Source organism: Pithys albifrons, chromosome Z (assembly GCF_047495875.1).
Source record: "Pithys albifrons albifrons isolate INPA30051 chromosome Z, PitAlb_v1, whole genome shotgun sequence".
Lineage (NCBI taxonomy): Eukaryota > Metazoa > Chordata > Aves > Passeriformes > Thamnophilidae > Pithys > Pithys albifrons.
The window spans coordinates 16,380,613-16,394,523 of record NC_092497.1 but is presented as its reverse complement, the minus strand read 5'-3'; the positions used below and the strand labels follow the sequence as shown (position 1 = coordinate 16,394,523).

General features: G+C 35.9%; 1 protein-coding gene across 1 annotated transcript in view; it reads left to right on the top strand.

The window, feature by feature from the left end:
- Positions 1–13,911, top strand: part of HCN1 (hyperpolarization activated cyclic nucleotide gated potassium channel 1) — a 195,480-nt gene that overhangs the window by 161,156 nt on the left and 20,413 nt on the right. The gene's annotated exons all lie outside the window — the stretch shown is intronic.

Here is a 13,911-nt window from a genome sequence, read left to right as displayed (position 1 = left end):
AATTCTTTTTTAATTGCATAGTCATGAAGATTTTGGACTACAACTTTTAAATTTTAATATAATGGTAGAAAATCAAATTATTTAATTAAAAACCAGTGAAATATGAGAGGCTATATTAAAATTTGGAGATTTCAAGTATTTCACTTCCATAACAACTTATGACCATAAATTCATCTCATAAAAGGTAAGTATTTCATTGCAATCCACCATTCTACATTTAATATGCATTATCCTTGGTACAAAGCTTAAAGAGGGGAACTAGAAAAAATGCATCAGAATTATAGATGTAGTCATACTGGAACTGATTTAAGTATCTCATATGTCAATATGGAGAGTGAACACCTCTTTATGTAGTGATTAGTGGTTTTTTTTTCACAGAGACACAAAATGTAACTTTAGTTCATACTCTGAAGTACTGAATCCTGAGTGAACTGCTGCATGTCAGTCTTGCAGCATAAATACTGATATACCATATCATTATTTATTTGACAAATGCTGAAAATATACTGGTATTTTTCAAATATCTGTGTGAATTACGCCTAAATTTTTATCCAAGTATACAAGACCAAGGCAAAACCCTAAAAATCACTTTCAAAGAACTATAATAAAGTTGTTCAAATTAAAAGGAGTAACAAAAGTCCATTTTAATGTGGAAATGGGCAGACAATCACCAGGTGATTTCATTATTGTGTTTTAAGATGATTTTCCCCAGCAGGTGTGATGTGGTGACAGTGTGCACACTCAAACCTGTTTCCCAGAGACCTAAGACAATGAAGTTTGATTTCCTAAGCTATGGGGGGGTGGGGGGGTGTTTGCTCCCTGATGTATGCAGACACACTGGGATACATGCTGCGGTTGAATTGCCAGCCACTTTCATTGCCATTGCACATATTCGAGAACCTTTGTTCACAGTCCCTTCTATGTTTGACATACTTTATTAGTAAATCCATCCTGAAATGAAACATGTTTTGACAACTCCCATATCTGCTTCCAATAAAACAGTTAATAATACACTAGCACTCCTCAATAGTTATGAACAGTCATGTTACTGCACCTACGAGATTCCTTTGTTGTAATTCTTTAACAGTTCTTTCATAAGCTCTTCAAATATACTAAAACAAAATCGAATGCCCAAATCTTAGTTCACTAGTTTTCTTTCATATAAAGAAAGCTAACTTGTTTCAAAAAAGTACTGGACTATTCAGATGCCAACTAAATACTGTGAGAGATATCAAATCCTGTTACAGAATACTAAATCTAGCCTGTGCCTACTCCTGTCTGAACTGCTATTTAGGCATCTGAAGAACAGAATCAGAAAGGTTTTTTGTGGGCACCAGATCCAGTGCAATGAGAGAACAGCAGCTGTTCTGCAGAGGCAAAATTCACCCATTGCCTTACTCAGTCCAGGATCATTCATCCAAGCATCTGTTGTGTCTCAGTCTTTAATGGACTGAAGAATTGTTCAGATACTTGATACGCAAGTAGTGCTCAAGGCAGTGGGTGGAAAGAGACAAGCACTACCTTTTTATCCCCTGTGTGGTTTCTGGTGAAAGCCAGGAAAGGTTACTGTGTCTTAGTACTACCTCAATATACGTATTTCTATTAAGGTTTGAATATGCTATGCAATTTTAGATAGCATTGCTGATTTTTAGGACATTCATAATAACAATGGCATAGTTCAGATAACTTCTGAGTTAGGTCTTGTGTAAGCACATTCTTTTAATTCTATGCTTGCTTTGGCTTGGCAGGTGTTTTTTCAGTAGAATGTGGAAAGTTCTGATTTATTTCAGGCATTGGAATGGCCTGCCCAGAGAGACATACCCATAACCCTTTCCTGTAAATCTCATCTTTGAAGGTGGTGAGAGAGAACATATTTTTCATGAGTTTTCATTGTGGAGTTTAAATTCTAAAACCAGGCTAAAGTCTTTTGAAGTATATTTATTTGGAATCAGTAAATATGCTTTGGGGGTCATGCAATACAAAAGTTTCTGTGTTGAATGGGCACCCTTCAAAGATGTCACTGTCCATGGAAGTGCCCAGAAATAAAGATTGTGACTTACCACCAGCAAGAGTTGATAAATGTACCATGAACTGTTTGATGCAGAAGCAAATGCCTGTGCCTATTGTTATGCATGCAGTTGCACTTTATCATTATGGTAGTAACAGCATACAGAAGGGTGCACAGCACTTCCCATGCATAAATCTGGAGTTGCCTTTCATGAGCATGTGATCTCAAAGGCAAAGAGAAGGAGAGCAAAAAACAATGGAGCACAAAATCTGTTCTGGATACACACTTAGGAACTTAATTTCCAGTTGGTACATTGATGATTTTGGAAGCTGTGGGAGATATCCAGGTTAAATTCTGCACTTCAAGGCAATGCTAGATCATTGTTTTCCTTTTATCCTAGTGCTACTTGAACAAAAAAAAGAAATTGCACATAATTTTTAAAACTGTAGAAAATTCTGTCTAATCTGTAGTTCTGTACTCTTGCTGTTATCAAGGAAATGCAATAAGCAAATACTTAAAGTCTCTTCTCCATAAATTGTTTTGTAGTTAAGTCAAAGTTGAAACACAGAATTTTTTTAGTACCTGAAAAATCAGGAGTCTCTTCTACAGTTGCAAAATAATCTTTTGAAAGTGTAATCTTTTTCAATGAAGAATTTTTATATAAGAGATTAAATGGAAATGGGAATGAAGTTAAATTTTTTGAAATTATTTATAAATGGACAGATAATTAAATTTACCATAGATATGGATACACAAGGTGTTGAATTACACTTATTTCATTTAAAGATAAGTGTCTAACACTTAAGGAACTTAGATAGTTTTAGTGATTAATGAGAGTCTCACAGATGAGTGAAGTTAAAAGCTGGTGCCAGCTATGGAGTCTGGCAACGTGTTTACAGGTAAAGACTTCCTGGTAACTCCTGGACTGAGTTCAAGGCAATATTTTTATCTGTAGTTTTTACCTCTTATCTTCACTCAGTCCTGGGTCAGTGTTAGCACTGACTCCTAAGCCAGCCTTGGTTGTAGTAGAGCACTGACTTGCAAGAAGTTCCCCAAAGAGAATTGTAATCTCTCAGGTTGTTCTGTGGAGTCTATATTTATTAATTTTCTTCTCAATAAATCTATTTTTCTTTTCTCTCATTTGTGAAAAGCAAAAAACTGTGGTTGGTTGAAGCATACTAATAAGGTGGCCTAAAACACAAACAGTTGCAAGTTTTGTGAGCTGATCATTGCATGCCTGTGCCCTCACACATTTGAAGCAGAGGATCATTCCTTGCTAGAAGACTGATATTCTGTAGGTAAAAGAAATACCTCTGTGGTAAATATATCAATTTAAAGAAAAGCCACATTCTTTGTAATTGGCAGTTTTCATTTTAGCCTGTAGGACAGTTATTAGCTGACTGTGCAACTGGAAAATATTGTTTCTATGATGTCATGAATGTCCCTTAAATGTGTTAAACGATTAAGTTTATTTCATAGTGAGGATTTTTTCTTATACTTAATTGAAAATCAGGAAGCAAATATGTATCTGTGTCTATTAAAAAGGTAAGAAAAAGAGTAGAATTACTGAGAAACATGAAAAACATGCATTATGCTCTGGGAGTTGTAATAGATTATTTGGGAAATACAGTGGCTAGACATCTGCAGTTCCTGAAACAAAAAACTAGTTACTCATTGTACTACTCATTGCCACACTGTATAACCACTTGTGTATTTATGAAAAATAAGAGTTTTCATAATTATCCACATTTCACCAAGAGTAGAAAATCTCTCATCCCTGCGGCATTGGAAATTAAATACTTTACTCTTTTTAGCACCTGGCAGTAAAAAGATTCACTACTTAGAGGAAAAGAAATGCTCTCACTATTGTTTGTGGACAGCTTAATATATATAACAGACCTTGAAGAGAATTTAGTTGCAATGACATCTGTAGAGAAGCAGAAATGGAGGTATATGTAGCTTGCTTTGTCATTCTCTAACACCAGATACGTTCTTCATAATATTGATACTTGCAGCAGAGGGACAAACTTAGAATGTGAGAAAGAGGTTAATACCCTTCCTGAGCCATTATTTAAAGTTCATGGCTGGCCTATTTTTAGGCCACCATGTGAGAAGATGTTCGCTGAAAATAGATACAGATCATGTGTCCTTGCAAAATATAGAACATCAGGATATTTCATTTTCAAAGAACATAACTGGGACTCACAGCAGAATCTTCTTTTCTCTCACCTCTTTGCTTGTAGATTATAAATTCAGTTATACAAGCACACACTCTTATGTCAGTTATATTAACCTCTAAATTTATAAATAAAACTAATTTGAAATATAGCTCTAATGGGACACATTAATTAGTTACACTTCCATTTTTTTCATTAAATGTACAAACATGTACATTTGTACACATACAAATATATGTGTGGGAGAGCATATATATGCATATGTGTGTATGTGCATATATATATACACACTGACTTTCTGGCACATACAGGCAAACACGTGTGCAAGGTGTATATGTGAGAAGAATATTATATAATACTCTGTTGATATGTTTGCCTCATAGTAAATACATATATCACATTAGGGTCTTTTATATTGCAATATGGTCTTTCTGTTTCTACTGTTGCCATATATCTCAACACATATTTCCTATGTCACTAGTCTATATTTATAATATATTACCTTAAAATTAACTGTAGTTATAAGGGTTTTAAGGGCTCTCCTATGCTAAAAAATCAATATAAAATATAAATTTATTCATAAAGGTAGAGATTAAGATATGGTTTTAAGATCATTTGAAAATCTTTCTGAATAAATTATAGAAACATATTTCTTATGGATATAAACCTCAGCCTATGTTTAATTAACTGTGAGTAATGTAATTATACTTAAATGTTATTAATAAATTATATTAATAATAATACATTTAAAACTCTGGGCAAGCAGATGAACTGAAATTGTTTTGAAAAAGAATATGTAGGTAATGTGAAGAACCTTGAAATTCCTATGTACCTACATCCTGTGGCTGCCTGTCTAATGCTCAGATGCTAATGGCAGTTCCTGAATGTTCTGCTGTCATCACGGCCCCTTCTTTTAGTGCATGTCTAATCCTGGAGGGAAAGCACAAGCACAACAATTTAAGGCTCAGAGAGCAAACAGAGCAACAGTAAGTGTAGATGGCAATAGGTATCTCCCCACAGTTCTTGTTTATTATTTATATAGCTGCTTCCTCTCCATGTTCCACAGAACACAGCTTTTCAGGATGCACAAACACTGAGGATGCCCTGTGCATCCTTGTTTTGTGAAGCCTTGACCGTGATTTGGCTCCTAGTTGTAATGTGACTCTTTTTTTTGTTACTCTGGTACTATGCCATAATTTAGTGTGTCTGCCTACTGGATGTTTAAGGTCTGATGCATTACTTTTACTCTAGCTGTTACTACTAATACACATTGACTAGTCTACTCCTGCCAGTTTGCCTTCTCTTTCCTCCACATGATCAGCTACTGAAGCTGTTTTTGCTGTCACCATTTGCACTCCTCAGAATTTCTTCCACTCTTTACAACCTCTCTTGCCATTTATTCATCTCTTTTCCCTGCAGCTACCAATATTAGCTAAAGTGGTCCTCTGAAGCAAATTCTGTCTTGAGGGCTGTCTGGCTGACACTCTACTAAGTTATTCCCAGAAACTTCATCTCCATTTTTATGAACTGATGAGATCTTTTCTGGAGCCAGCTCTCCATGTCCCCTTACAACAGAGCATCATTGTCATGTTTCACTGTAAAACAGGGCTCTAAAATCAGAACTTTCAGTACTTTTCTACTTCTACATGCTTGGACTCTAGTGCAGTGGTCCGAATGTGGGTCATGGGCTCCTTACACCTGTGATGCAAGTTGCTACTCACAACATCACTGAGCCCTTGCACCTGATTCCACTCCAGTGTACTTGGCACTAGTTTCGTTTAGAAGGCAAATTCAAATGGTGTTACAATTAGCTTGTCCCAGTTCACATTGCAAAGCAGTGACGAAGGCTGATTCAGAATTAGAAAGGGATTGTGCATCCTCCTTATCTTTCTTTTTATAGCCTTCTGTTATATATAGATGTGTACATCTACAGTGGGCATTGTAAATATTCTAGCACAAACACACTAAGGCATTCAGGATCCTGTCACACATTTGTCTAAGAAATCTAAATAAATGTCATTGTTTACAAAAGTTCTTTTTCACCACTTTAAGATGTGGCATATACATAGTATAACAATGTTTAAATTTTGTGTGTTAGGTAAACTTAGAAGTTCAACTCTCCCACATAACATAGCATAGGCCTTCATTGAATAATTAGAGATCAAATTAGATGCAAACTGAAATGTACTTAAAAGCACCAAACATAATTTCAATGTGGATATTTCAAGGTCAGCTAACTGGGATTTATCCAGTATAATCAGTAAGATTTAATTTAAGCCACTTAATAAAGAGAGAGGCTTTGAACCAGTGGGCTTTTAATTCATAAGAATAAGTGTTAACCTAGCAATTAACAAGATAACAGTATTTCTCATTCAGAGCTCTTTAAGAGCTGTAAAATAACTCAATGAATAAATTACCAGTGATTTTTAAATAACTGTTTTCCTGCTTGTTGTTGCTGCTGTGTCAGAACATACACATTGGGTGTAGATAAAGCACATTCTCTTGAGAACTTCCTTCTTGCTGACTCAGTTGTTTTGGACATTTGGGTTGCAGTACACATGGTACTGAAGAGGGGAGCAGAGCACAAAGATGGAGAGATGGAATTCCTTGTCTATTGCAGAACACACCATAAACTCTCCATGGAAGAGTTTCCAGCTTGTTTCTGATCTTGATCAAGCAAGTGCAAATCAGAATTAAGTCAATGCAAAAATTTATATTCAAGCCATAGCTTTCCGTTTCTCCTAAGGTATGTTTATATTTTTCTGCCAACTAGTTCTTTGCTTCAGTACTTCATGTTAGCCCCCAGTCAGCCCTGTGACAGCTTCAAACATAGATTTTTTTTTCCTACCTGCTTTCATCCACAAGTTATTCTCTTCATGGCCTTTCCTTTCTTTAGCAAGAGGAACTGTTCAGGCTTTTCATGCTGTTCTGAATTCTGACAGACAAATTTTATACAACAAAGGACTCCAGTGAATATATTTTACCTAATAACTTCCACACATGTGACTCGGGCTGCCTTTGTGAAACTCCACTGTCTCCTACTTTTTTTTTTTCCTCTCATGCACAATTACTCTCCCTTGATATCAGGTGAATCAGGTGCTGTCCTGAGAACAGCAGTACTTATTCCAGCACTGCTCTAAAACAAACCCCCTTTTCTTCTGACAATCAGGTGAAACCTCACTTAGTTGGGTGAATACAAGAGGTGCTCTTCATTCAGCAAACCTATAAGTAGCAATTGAGCTGGTGTTTTTGTGAGGATTTAGTGTTTAAAAAAATAGTAGCTGCTACACAGATTACATACAAGGTCAACCAGAGACTGATTGGTGTTACTACTTGAGTTTCAGTACAAATGCATAAATAATGAAAATTGTTTCTAGAACCAGTTCGAAGAGGTGACTGGAAGCTCCAAAGACAGTGGAAAAGCAGTCCTGCAGTTGATAATAACCTGTGACGAAGCAGACTAGACAAAGTTTTGTGATTGTTAGCAAAAATTTCTCCTGTGTCTTAATCACAATTTTAGAAAAACATGAAGTGTGTTTCATTCATTGTACAGCAAACATGATGCTTAACTCATGCCACTTTTTCATGTACTAACACAAAATTCTGGTATGTATACCAATAGGATATGGATACCAACAGGATTCTTTCAACTTCATGTCTCTTAGAATTCACTTTCTAACACTGTTTCAAGATACATGTGTTTACATCTGTAGTCTCACTGGTATAATAGGGCAACTTCAATATTTAAAACACCTACTAAACGAAGATTTCAGTTTTAATTGTCCCCTGCCCAACATATTATTTATTAAATACTATATAGTATTAGCAAGTATAACACTGCAATGTACACACACACAAATAGGAATGAAGATACTTGGTTACTCAGATGCAGAGAACTGCAATAATGATTGTTAAATACTTTTGCAAATTGGAGTTTATTCAGAAAAAAGGAGAATGGTCTCTATAGCAATGCTGTTATGATACAGCACTAATCTGATACTATCTCCCATAATGACCTTGGGTATTTTTTACTAAGAGCATTCAGGAAATTTGTTCAGCAGAGCAGTTCAGAAGGTGAAATCTTCAAGAAGTAGAGATTGGTCAGCTGGCCCAAACTTTAAGTACTTATCAGAATTACCAGGACTTCTCAGTGTTTTGAAATTAGACTGGCTATCTCTCTGTTACAGACTGCCTTGAAACACTGCCCGTATTGCTGCTCTCATTTTAAAACTTCTCATTTTTTTCCAAGCTGGAAGCCAAGCTTAAGCAGCATAGAAAATTTCAGAACATTGAAGAAGATGAAAGTTAAATTCTTTTTTAAACTAGTTAAAGAATGGATAGACAGTTGGGTAAAGGAAAGGGTGCATAGACAGTGTCTTTATTCATTCTTTTCTTTAATCTTCTAAATATAATGGATGAACCAAAGAGAGAAGCTTGAGATGCACAGAACTGCTCTTCCTTAAGCTACATTAAATCAATTAACAAGCTAGGAAAAAGATGGATATCCTCCATCAGGCTGACTTTATTGGAGGTTTGGTTGAACCACACTGTCTCAAAAGGATTATTCTGTCTGCATTTGAATTTAATGCAATAATAATAGTGAAGCATAAAAAATGTGTATAAGGAGTTGAATAGAAAATTCTAATCAAGAAGGGAATGACAGAAAAGTATTCAGAAGGACAACATTTAATCAACAAAGCCAATAAAATATAATTGGTCAAATCTACATTCCTTCTGATTGCAAATGCATTAAAAAGATTGCTTTCTCTTAGGAGACAGCAATACTAGCTACCATATGCTATCGATAGGGCTGACTCGTCTTAATCTGAGTTGAACAGGCAGAAAAAAGCTCCTGCTTTGACTCAGTTCTGTGAGTCCTAGTAGAAAACAAGCAAGGAATTTAATGGGGTGTTAAGTGGTTTGTTGGTTTGGTTTGGTTTGTTTTTTGTCTTTTGTTTTATTTTGTTTTGGGGGTTTTTTTTGGAAAGCCTCTTTATTCATTCCTTCATTTGCCTGCCTAAGTTTATCTCACAGCTGGCTGACAAATTTTCTGCATGTGGATAACCTGTATGCACTATATGGGGGGTCTTGGGCACTGGAGGGCTTAGAAATTGCAAATAGGCAGGCTGCCCACTGTATTTCAAGGCAACTGAGATGCCATGGACTTCCTGTGCCTTAGAGACCAGAGCTTTTTTTCAGGTTTTGTGCTTTTTTTTGTAAGTGAAATACATAGGCTACCTCAGATTAGAACATTCTTGGGCTTTAGAATCTATAACTAAAGGGACTAGACAGAGAGGTTTTCTAAAACAGAGCTATGTTAACAGAATAACAAAGTATCAAGTACTGAAGAAAAAAGAATGGTGTTTCTTGACACATCTCTAGATACAAATAGTGGTATCCATGAGTTACCGTATTTGTCAGTAAAATTTAAGCAGAATCAGAGTAATTGAAAAATGGAAAATGGTGGCAATCCCATGCAAAGAGAAAAAAATGTACATAGTTGTTATTACTTACATGAAAGGCCTCTAGGCAAAAATTTATTTTTAAGTCAAACACTCTGTATACAGAATGTGTCAAAGCAATTTGAACAATTTCAGGTGCACTAGAAATGAAGAATATTGCATCCTGTTGCCACATATAGATTTTCTGGCATTTAACAAGTTGTTAGATAATGATGTAGTCATTCCCTCAGTGGGATACTAATCCTAGTCCTCCTGATTGCCTGCTGTCACAAAACCTGTGAGAACTTAGTACCAGTGAGATGCCTCCTTTTGCCAAACTTGACTATAATTCACCAATGGGTTAAAACATATTAAGAAATAATGAACACATACAGACTATTACTCCTCAAAACTTTAAATATATCTAACTTGGTGACACAGCCCCAGATCCCTAAATATAAAGCTTTTTCCAATATGTGTCTCTTAATGATGATGATGGTTCAGTAATCTGCGAGATATTTCTAAAAGGAAAAAATAGTTTTCTCAGTAGAGTGATTTCTTCCTTTCAGTGATCAGGAAATTAAGCCTGATTAAGTTTCTCCTCTGTTGAAAGCAGAGTGTAAAGGAAGAACATTCAGAAAAAAAATGTTCCTTGTTACAGTTCTGCACTAGATTTTTCAATAAAATGTAGAAGTGACCTAACAAAGCTGTTATTTTTCTATGTAGTCACAGACAGATTTTAGTGGCCTACACATAAGGACATGGTTTGTAGGTGGAAGTAGTATGTTTTTATTAGCTCAGTTCGATTATTGAGAAAAAGCAAAAAAAATTTCAGGAATATAGATCTTTCAGGAACTTTGCCTTTTTTATAGCAACAGCATTTTATGGTTAGTCTAACAAAAAGCACTACCTCCAGCAAAAAATCTTCTGGAGAAAAGGTCCTAAAAACTCTTACAGATGCCATCAGAGAACCTCAGTGACAGGTAGGACAGCCTTGTGATTGCTTCTCTAATACCTTGAGATGCTTCAGAGCAGTCATCAAGAAAGACTGAACCCACACAAAATTAAAATATTTGATGCTTTAACATCAGTTTAAATAATATCCAGGAAGGTGAAGATGAGTAATAAACCCAATACACTACAAAGGAGCAGAATTCAGTGTAATTACCTAAGCAATCTTATCTAGAAAGCTGACCATTACATCTCTAACTTAATTCTTGTGTAACAGAGACCAATGCTTGGCCTAGATCCACACTTGCTCCATGTTAGTCTGAATTATACTTTCTCTTTAACCATTTCAGCTTTATAATGCATTCGTAATCCTTTCTTTAGGTTTCATTTGGTATTTTCTTGCCTAATCCTTTCCTCAGGCTTCATTCAGTGTTTTCTTCAAGTAGAGGTGAGACATAATTATTATTATCTCATTCAATTAAGATATCATATTGGGCAGCATATTCTGGTTGTAATCTAGCTTCAAGGAATTGAAAAAATATACAAGTGAAAGATTTTTCTCTGCACAAAATGTCAACTCTTAATTTGTCAGTTTGTTCTTTTGTTACCTCTCTTTTAAAACAGAACTTTTTCTCCTAGCACTTTCTGAGTTACATAAAACACTTTCATAATCTTTACTGTTTCTTTCTCCCCAAGATGGTATTTAAAGTAATACACAAGAATCTGAAACTGCAGCACTGCCTGTGATTAAGACTCAGGGAAATGTATTTTACTTGCTCTGAATGATCTCATATTTAAATAAAAGAACACTTTAAAGAAAAACAAAGCACTTAAAAATGACACATTTCTTTCTCCCTCAGTAATTTTCCACCTTCTAACATCTTAAATAAGGAAAGTTTGTACTTTAGAACAAACTTTCACAGAAAACTAATCAACAAAATGAATGCATTACTAGGATGTAACAGCTGAAATTACCACAGCAGGGTGGTTTTGTAGCTATGTTAGTACCTTCATTAGGCAGCTCAGGCTGAGCAGGATAATGTGTGTGTATACATGGGTATATCCATATATAGATTTCATAATGAGAGAGAATAGTGGGCAGAGGAGTGAGCCGTAGAAGGACATGAGATTCCAAGGGTGAGAATCCTGTGTCAAGGGTGTGTTTTTTTTGGGATTCCCAAGATGAGATGAGTTCTTTCTGGCTGGGCTGGACTGGCTATGTGAAGAGGAGTCATGCAGGTATGAATTCTCCCCTCTGTATGTATCATGGTCTCTCCCATGGTATTGTTAAAAACGTGTTACTGATAACTTTTTTTTTCTGATTTTCCTCTAGTTTACTTCATCTGCTCTACTTCTCAGCTTTTACTCCAGACACCCATTCTCCAGGTTTTTTCTCCCATGCTCTCACTTTTTCAGGCAATTTCCATTTCTCAATCTGCTTTTAAAGTCAACCTTCCCACCTTCTTTTCTCATTTTCATTTTTTCCTAGGTCTTTGTGTTCCTTCTGTTTGTTTTCTTCCCATTCTCTCTTTTTTAGTAGTACTCCATCTAGGTCTATTTTACTCTTTTTTTTCTAATCTGACTGAAGTTGAACTTTCTACTCTCACAGCTTTTTTTTTTGTGCTTCCCCACCTGCTTCTATATAATTTCCAGTCAGTTTTAGCTTTCTTTAGTAATTTCCTTTCTCTGCCTTCTGGGCATGCAAGACGAGTTATTCACTTTCAGAAACAGAAAACAAGCACAAGCCTACTAAAAAGTCCCTGAGCAAGGCAAGACAAGTAATAGTTATTGCCAGTATCAGCCAAGACTGCAGTAAGGAAGTCTCATAGGGAGCTGAAGATATAGTCTGGGACTCCTTGCATGATGCCACCATAATGCTGGCAGTGGCAGAAGATAATAACTTTCCTTTGAGAGAGAGGTGGTGGCTGAAGCTTTACTAAGAAATGGAGTGTTTAAACAGGAAGGAAAACAAGCTTTTCCTCATCCTTTGAAAAGTCAGCCAGCTGGAATCTCTGTATGATATTTATTCCCTCATACCGAATATACTTAGAGGGGTAGCCTGGGATTACCCCTCTTGACTTAATGACACAGCAGTATTCATTGATTTGAGTGTCACCTATCTGGTAATTCACATCTTGCAATGTGACTAGTTCATGGAGTGTCTGGTGAGACCATTTGTCTGATTTATTTTTATTAGTTCCACTGGATTTATTTGGATAGTATGTAAATGCTCAGGGAAAGATGGTTGATTCTTCACTCTCTTCACTCTTCATGCATTTGCCTCATTGACTAATGGCCTCTCTTCAAAGGATTCCCACTTTTGTCCCAGATGCAAGGGGACTGATATGAAGAACCCACAATGTTTATGCTGTGGAATTACCTGAACTTCCCCATCATGTCTGCAAGCAGGCAATCACATTATGGGGCTAGAAGAAAAAATTTGCCTGATCTGAGGATAGGGATATCTGAGCTTCATGTTCAGAGAGCTGTCTGTGTGGGATATATGAGGTACATAAGACAGCAAATGTATGGGAGGTTGAAAAAAGCCACTTCCACCAGGAGTGCAATGGGTGTCAGTCAAGGGCATGAGAGCACTGGTAGGTGGGATGTCTCCTTTATATCAATCTCAAAGGCTTGGCTTAGCATAAGAAGTGCTAGGGGTATTCTACTGACAATAAAATAATATTTAGTTTTACAAAGCAGTTAGGTGACTGCTGTTTTTACTTTTATTTGTTTTGTGTGCATTTATATACAGATGATTATACTTGCTCTTGCTGTCATGTTGGGTTTACTACCTCAGTAGATGTCGCTTGCCTGAGCCCCTCTCCAAGTGTAATAAAGATTAGTCTCAGCTCTTCAATACACTGTTACATCTATAATTTCAGAAATTTTTCATGGTTTGATTTTGGGTTTTTTGTTGGTTTTTTGTTTGTTGGTTTGGTTTTTTTTTTATTTAAAGCAAGAACACATGGCTTTTTGGTACTAATATTTTCATTTAGATTTGCTCATAATTGGCACTGTAAATATAAATGCTCTTGGTGGAAGAAATCCCTGAGACCTTAGGGAAATAGTAGTGCTTTCTACATGTAGGAGTCTGCTATACAACCATTTCTTTGAAGGGCAGAAATGTATGCCTCTGTGTTTATAAAAGAAATTAAAAACTTGGGAGAAAATTTTCCTGTTGATTTCAACTAACTAACTAACTGTAATGTACATTTATATTACCACTGGATTAGTTCAGATCAGAAAGTTGCTACTGGTGTATAATTTGAAAATACAGGGCTTACATAACTTCTTCACTTAATATAGTATTTGCAACAGCTGATCTTGTTGT